General features: G+C 34.3%; 1 long non-coding RNA gene across 1 annotated transcript in view; it reads right to left on the bottom strand.

Moving 5' to 3' along the window:
- Nucleotides 1–547: 547 nt before the first annotated feature.
- The window catches only part of LOC145670579 (uncharacterized), a 49,787-nt gene continuing 41,626 nt past the window's right edge, over nucleotides 548–8,708 (bottom strand). Inside the window, exon 3 of the long non-coding RNA XR_014128345.1 lies at nucleotides 548–628. This is a non-coding gene — a long non-coding RNA (uncharacterized LOC145670579). The remainder of the gene's footprint in view (nucleotides 629–8,708) is intronic.

Here is an 8,708-nt window from a genome sequence, read left to right as displayed (position 1 = left end):
ATGGTTTTTATCATATCACTTGAAAGCGAAAAAGTAAAAATTATCTAAGTAACAAAGTTTATTGCGTTCCGGGGTGACCCCAGCGAAGCAGGGTGAACGCTGCTAGTGTTCAATACAAGAGACCCTACAGTGACAATCACAGGGAGAGGGAGAAGGGTCACTTGCAAATCGGACTTAAATCTACTGTGTTAACTGGTTAATGGATGGTAGTGAGTTCAAAGTGTTCATAAATAATGTTCAAAGTTCAAAAATAAGTACCCATTAATATAGCGTCTAAGCAACCCAGGAGAAGGACAATGCCCTGGTATCTCTTCAAACAATAACACGAAATGTGAAACTATAAGGTGTCTATTTGAATGATTCAAAAGCAAGTCTCAGGGTAAAATTTCATGCGGCGTGGAACTGTGAGATAAATGAAAATGAAACATTTAAAGAAACGAAACATTAGGCCCCTCCCCCGTCCATAACGTAGAGATTGTTCTGATTTGTTGGCCAAAAGAGTGTTTGAATGTTATATTTTTTTGAAAGTTGACTTACCTAATAGACTGCCTTTTTATAATATACCATTCTTTCAAACAATTCGGCAAGCAGTTGCATTTCTCCACTACTTCTGATGAGTAAATTTTGCCTAGAATATGTAGAAAGCGTAAATTATAAAATGGTAAATGAACCGGTTAATATTAGCTGACCAGTAGCGATAAGCTTCTGAGTATTTCATTCAAATATTTGAAATATTAGAATGCACAGCCCTAGTTATACATAATTTATATGAAATCAAATTCTATATGAGGCCTTACTGAAGATAAATAACAAATAGCAACCAATCTAGAATTTGCGTATGCATTTACTATTACAATATTGAGGTTTTTAATCATTAACCGTAGTATACTGTAATATGATATATTATTACGTGAAATATAAATAGGTAACACGATGTTTAGATTGCCCACTCTTACGGATGGCATATGATCCATCACTCTTAAGGATAATATCATAGATTTTGTATATGATCAATATTTGGATGTTGTATTTGTGTTATATCAAATGGGAGATAACCATTAATGTGATTGAAAACTAAGTTTCTGTAGAGTGATAACAATTTTGTTGAATTGATTATAGTTGAATTGCAGTGGATTCTTATTTTCAGTCATAATTATAATAATTATATTTTTACTACGGTGATTTGTCTCGACCTTTGAGCTTAGAGACGGTTTATTACAGACAGTTATTACCATGAACCTGTTTACGATAATATTGAAGGGTAAATAAATCTGACGTGTAAACTGTTAACTGTGTAAGCTAAATTATATTTATTATGAAAAGAGCTACATACAAAATAATCTAATGAAATATTTCAGTTGCTATCCTATAGCAAGATGTACTTGACATGTTTGGCGTCACACTCGGAACGAGAAGTCTAGCAATCTACTCAAAATAAAACAACAACCATGCAATTAAAAAAAGTAAATATACAACTTAAATGTAACATTTCCTGTAAACATTATTACTTTTTCTCTCTGTTTTATGATGCTTAAGTAGTTGTAAGTGAGCGTTTATCAGGACATATCATTTATTTATTTAACAATCACCAGCTACAGCTCATACGCCACTTTATACTGGATATCTAAAAACAATAGTGGAAAGAATTTGGGAAAGTATCGGCCAGGACCGGTTTAGTAGGTACCATTCTGGTATGTACCTTTTATGAATCAAGGAAACCCTGGAAAACCAGAGTCAGGATGGTCTACATCGACCTGGAATCGAACCCACGACCATCCGAGTGCGAAGCCAATGCTCTATCATTTGAGATACTTGCATATATATGAGCCATTTATATATGTTCCTCTTCCGTAGAATAACTTCAAGGTAAGTAATAAATGTGCAACATAAGGTCTGAAATGATTCATAATATATATTTTTCAGTTGACAATAGTCCGCATGTCCATTCTAAATTTTAACATTGATTTACACATACTACGATTTTTCAAAGTATTGCGATTCAATCCGGGACACGCTATATTTCAATGTGGTTCGTCTTCTGAGACATAGGAACATCACAGTAACGAAATTGTAAAGAAAGGTTCTAAAAATTATCGCCAATTGTCGGGACATTAGGAAGACGTATTGAGTGCGTTAGTAATTGTAATATGAAAACAGATTAAAAGAAGAGTGAATTGTATTCACTGTGCATTATTATGTTGATTTATATGACTTTTAGAAGAATAGATACATGATAATGGTTATGTGTAGTTAGGCCCATCTAATAAGCCTAACGCTATATGCAGGATTCTTACAAAATTACTTTTTATCATTTTGCCTGACTTTTTCCTGATTTCCAGGTGCAAGACCAACCTCTTGACATTTAATAAGATAATGGTGTACTGATGATTAATGCCTGTAAAAGCTAAATAAATACTTGGGTCAGGGATTCTCAACCAGTGTGCTGCAAAAGATCAGCAACTTTCCGTCTGCTACACTATTCAGTAGCTAATAATATTACTCAAGTAAACTAGTATAAGTTAACTAAAAATGCTACTTGAGCTAGTGAAGATACTTCATGACATCTCCAAATAATATTACAGATTGAAGTTAAATTTCTTTAAAATATACATATTTAAAAGTAAAAAGATTTTAGAAATCACAGAAAAAATGATTCCAAAGGTTGCAATTTGGCCGATAATTAGTTTTTGGATCAGGAACTGCAAAATTTTTGAACGAACCCTAAATCGAAGTTTCCTATATTTCTTTTACGGAATAAGCATATCATACTGAGTTAAGTGAAAGTGTTGATTGTCTACACTATATGTAATTCTCGAGATATAAGGCGTACAAGAAATTTTTCGATTGGATGAAATATAATGGATTTTTCGGATCAGGGCCACAAAATTTTTGAACGGATCCTAAATCGAGTATTCTTATTTTTTATGGAATAAGCACACCATACTGAGTTAAGTGATAGTGTGAGCTTGGCTACAATATATGTAGTTCTCCAGATATAAGAGCTACAAGAAATTTTTAGCCTGCGTTATAATGGATCTTTTGATTCAAAACGAATTTAAATGATATTAAATAAGTAAGAACACTGCTTGAAAGCTTTTCACAATAACAATTACGATTACTTGTTTCAGTTACTTAGATGGACTGCATTAAAATTATGATCTCACTTTCAATTTCTTCTGATTCCAATCATTGTTTTTTCTTAAGTCATCTCTATTTTTCTAGTTCTTTTAACTTAGCCATTTTCCTCCGTTTAAGTACTATCTGAGATATCTCATTTTCTCTTTCTTTTCTTCCAAAGCTGAATTGTATCTTGTTCTCGCGCCTTTTACAGAAATTAAAGAGTTCTGGATCTGAAACATTCAGACATCTAAATCCACCTATGTAGGCCAAACAATCTACCAGTTGCCGTTGGGCTACTGAAGAAGCCTCTTGCAAATTTTTTACAAATAAACTTTTGTTAATAGAAAAGGCAGACTCTACACTTGCATTTCCATGTGAAATAATCCATGTCATTTTCACAATTATCCACAAGTGTTTGAACTTACTTTTGCCACTTATAACTTGTTAGGGGCACATAAATCAAAGGACAGAATATGTTTTGAAATTATACGCATACTGCTGAAACAAAAAGAAGAAAAAGAGAAGAACTAAATACAGAAGACTGTATATTGAATAGAACAACATGTATATAAGTTACTCTTGAAATGGTTCGTAATGATAGGTCAGGTATTATAGATTTAAAGTGTAATACTTAACAAAAAGTAGGCACTGTGTTTAGACCATATTTTATGTTTTATTATAAGCATATTAAAAGCATAACTGAACTGATTATAAAACACATCAAGAATTGTTTTGCTTCCACCAGAATTAAAATAATACGCCAATACTTTTTTAGAGAGCTAAACGAAAGATTCGAACGCTTTCTAGATTAGCTCTGCTTTAACATCATCGAGACGAAACGAGTGATGGAGTATTTCCAATCACTTCATCATCCTTATCCGAACAATTTTAGATTTATGCAAGAAAACCTCAGGATCAAGGCATAAAATGGCACGAGTAAGAGGATATCTAAGTTGACATTTGTCGAGTATTTTTTCATTATTGCCAATCAAACATTTCTGAAAATCACAGAATAAACTTCCCTTGTCTACGTTCGTTAAATCTTTAAGCTTCCCAATGCATTATTTTTCTGTCGCTAATCCAATATCTACGTTCCTTGGGGCTATCAGGTTACTTTTAACTTCTAGAATTTGCCCTCACTCTTCTTTATTGGACCTCGGCGTTTAAATCATAAATTCTAATAAAAGGACTATTTACAGTCTATTTCGGTGTAAAAAATAATTGACTAGTAGCAAATCACCTTGATTTACTTATGAGTACTTCTACTCTATTATGTTCTCAACAGAAAGAAATTCACAATTTACAACGTGAAGTATAACAAAACAAAATATCCTCATAAATATTTTTTTTAATATTACAAATAATATTGTATAAATAAAATTTACGCACTATAAATACAACTCCTAAAACGCAACGAAAACCATTTATATGTAGTGTTCATTTCAACAATTAATGAGTTATTTACTGACTTATCTTAAGAAGTAGGTAGAACGGACAATAGTTTAATTTCTTGAGACAAATCCACAACTTTTCCTGATTTCCAGGTTAAGCACCATTTTCCCCGAGTTTAAAATAACATTTGACATTCGTTTCATTTTACCTGACTTTTTCCTGTTTTCCCAGTTTTTCAGATATGTAAGAACCCTGTATATGTAAAGGTCTTGTTGAAATATCTACAACGTCACCTAGAAGGAATTTGATACATGTATCAATACCGCAGTCTTACTTGTAACCGATCAGTTACGTTTTATAGAAATTTATGATTCGGCTATGGTGGTGCAAGTTTGTTTGAGGTACACAAACTTAAATTCAGTCAAAGCGAAAAAGCAATCGTAAAGTGCATAAATAAAGTTACGGACGGAGATAGAATGTGGTAGAGGAAACCCTTGCACAGATTGGAGATTGTGCTTGGATGGAAATATGAGCTAAGTGATCAAAGTGGAGCTTTGTTTTCATTCGAAAGAGCAGCTAGGTGCTCAGAAGATTAAAGGTTGATGTGTGCTGTAAGGGTTAGTGCTCAACAGGATATATGTGCTCAGGTGTGTAAAGAAAGCTGACTGCTCAAATGAGCTTTGTGCTCAGAATTTTATATGGGGGTTTGGGCTCAAGAAGCTTAGTGCTCACAAGGAACAGACATGAACCTGTCATGCGGACATCCGAATCAATCGTAATCTATTCGATAATCATAAGAAAGATGGATTCATACACCAAGAAATGAGTTGCCATGGACAAGGAGTAAGTCCCTGGGGTTCATTTACCCTGTTACCATGAAGAAAATGGTAGACTCGCAGTGAAATAGCTATGGCATCAACACTGTTCATTCGAAAGTCATGGTTTGTAGTTCATTCTCTTCAGCATGAAACAAGCTTTCCAGAGATGCTATGTATTGAGCATACAATCCAAATATATCTCAAATAATAGGATAGGGGATAAGAAATGTGTATACCAAGCTTTGCATTGATAGACTGAATATATATGAGAGAAAGCTTGTATACCAATACACGCTTTCCTCTGACACCTATTCTATCTAGCAATACAAAATTTGGTATACCTACTCATTTCTTATATCCTATATTATTATTATTTGAGATGCATTTGGATTATACTCTTTTATCGGGAGGCACTCCACAGGCGTGCAAAGTTGATGGGAGGAATATCTGGAGAGAATTTTCCCATTATTTTCCCAAATTTCTCTGTTCAAGTACGTATATCTGCAATTCGTTTTTTTAACGAAGTATTACTGAATATATTGGCCGTATACGTAACTCCTTTGATCAGTTTCAAAATAATTTGGCAGACAATCTGGAAGGAAAAATTACTCATATTACTGACTCAACTACATTTTAGAGTAGTAATGATCAACTTCTTTTTCAGAACGATTTAATTATCTAGCGATTTCTCGACTAACGACCACAGACGGATTGACCACCGACTGATTTCCAACAGTTCACTGACTGATGACTGATTTCCAGCTGGTTTCGATTTGGGTCCTGCAATGCCTTTTATAGATGTTAAATGGTGTAGGGATTCTCACTTGGTTGCCACTTAACAATTACATGTGATTATTCTACTGTGGATAATGTTGTTGTAGCAGCTAGAACTGATATCATGTACACATAGTGAAATTATTATATATTTGAAGTAGAAGACTATATAATTGAAAAACCTTACTTATGGTAAAAGGATGCTGAGAACGTTTCAGATTTAGTTGCGAAGAAATGATATATAGGACCCGGGCTGTCCCTTCCCTCCCCAAACCTTTCCTCCTTCCCTTTTCCCGGATGGTGTGTTCGCCGAGGGACATCCTCCCTCAAGACGTGACGGGCTAAATGGCCTGAGATCCCGAGAGCCCAGAATTCTAAATCATACACAATATTTCCTAACCTATCAAACGTTTCTAGAACATTTTCTTCAGTAGATTCAAAAACGTCACAAAAAGATTGTTTTCTTCCGATCTTGAAACAACCTACTGTATCACACCCAGGCAGAGAATTAAGTCCTAATAATGCATTAACTTGCTTCGGATTAGGCAAGAGTAAACTCGATTAAGTTCTATTGACCTCCTGTTAGCTCAAGTTTTGGTCGCAAACACACTGTCCGATTGGAAGAACTGTAACCACCACAATAATTAACTAATACGACTTTTTCTGTTGTCAGAAAGATACTCAAAAGATTTATAACTCTGTTTTGAGAAGGACAAATCCCGTACTTTTTAAAAGAGAAGACGTAATTATTATCTCGACAATACTAGTTTCTTCTTGGAATTTATTGCAGAACTACAGAGTAAATATGTCTGTAGAAGAACATCAGATATATAAGTTTTAAAATAAAAAAAGCATTGAACAAGATAAACGTAGTTTATTTGCACCAAAGATAAAAACCATCTTCAATTATGTAGCAAAGCTCATAAACTTGAATTCACGAAATTGTATACTGTATTGCAGTTTAAAGCAGAACTTTCTCTATTACTACATTACTAACTATGTAGAGGAGTTAATCCTACATCAATGTCTAGCAATGTCTCACTGATTATGAGTTTTCGGCTTTCCGCCCTCAGTCTTTAATTTAAATGCAATAATGGTTTTTCCTTCCAACAATAGTAACTCGATTAAAATTATTGAACTCCTTATGTCGCCAATCTCTGACAATACAAATCAACAATCTTCCTCTATATACAATTAAGAAGCACCTCACTCAATATAAACCACTCCCATATAACACTCTCTAGCAGTCATTGATGATATGGCAGAGATACAATGTATGTAAAAAGATCCAAGTGTAAAGATGTGTTGAGACCTTTCAATTGAGTTCATGAAGAAGATGGATCGGTATCTAAGGAAATATGACGAAACTTACTTAATGCATTACAAGTACATCGATCATTCAATGAAGAACTCCATGGGAAAGAAAAGGCTAGTCGAACAAAGCCTGTTTGATATAAAATCACAGACTTCACAGATACAAGGAGACTAACCTTGAGATCTTTACTGTCTCATTACAGGACTAAAGATAATGAGACAGCTTACGTCGCTAATAAAGCATTATTGCGTGCACAGAAAATAAAGCAAAATTTAGTTGTGAGTTGGAGGAACGAATCAAAGTTTTCAGATATAAATGATGTTACACAACTTGCAAGTAGACACGAGGAAACTGATACAAAAAATATTTTAAATTGTTTACATGTATCGACCGACCTGTGCTTCTACCATCCACATCTATTCAACAGATTCTGACGTGTTTGTTCTGTTATTGTGGTGGTTACAGTTCCTTCCATCAGACAATGCGTTTGCGACCAGAACTTGAGCTAAATGGAGGTCAACATAACTTACTCGTGTTTACTCTTGCCAAATCCGAAGCAAGTTAAAGAATTATTAGGACTTCATTCTCTGCCTGGATGTGACACAGTATGTTGCTTCAAGAACAGAGGAAAACAGTCTTTTTGTAGCGTTTTTGAATATTCTGAAGAAAATGTTCTAGGCTGGCCAGAATGTTTTACATCTGAAAATGAACAATTGATAGAGAGGTTAATTAAATGCATGTACACGTATTTGAAAGATAAAGAATTTCAGACATTGGTAAGCTCCAGTTGGGACTGTTTACCAAAATAGAAGTTCAAAGTTAAAATTTGCCCAAACAAAGCCAACTTTACAAAGAAATCTTAAAAACTCCGTACCAAGTGATGGGTTGGCAATCCTCAACAACCGGATGTCCATGACACTTCCACGATTGAATGGGAAAGGAGGAGGAATGATTATCTTCCTACTATGAGTCATGTACTCTGCGTTCCGGAAACCATTTTAAAGTTGGTACCTTGCGGTTGCATTAAAAGACGATGTTTCGTCAATTGTATCAGTTGCAAGTGCTGTACTCAATAACTTTAATGTACAGAATTGTGCAAATATGGAGTCGAGGAAGAGCATTGTAACAACACTGAAAATGGCGATCAAATGCAACTGTCGGACTCAAATAGTGACTCATAAGTCGAATTTCTATTATTGTTTTCCTTTCTAAACAGTTGCGTAATATTAAAACGGATTTGGTTGAGTATTCCAAGTATTTTACTATTTTTTTCCCTTTACAACCCAGAA

Source organism: Thermobia domestica, chromosome 14 (genome assembly GCF_964235325.1).
Source record: "Thermobia domestica chromosome 14, izTheDome1.hap1.1, whole genome shotgun sequence".
In the NCBI taxonomy this organism is placed as follows: domain Eukaryota; kingdom Metazoa; phylum Arthropoda; class Insecta; order Zygentoma; family Lepismatidae; genus Thermobia; species Thermobia domestica.
Note: the sequence above shows the minus strand (reverse complement) of the source record. Positions and strands in the feature narration are given on the sequence as shown.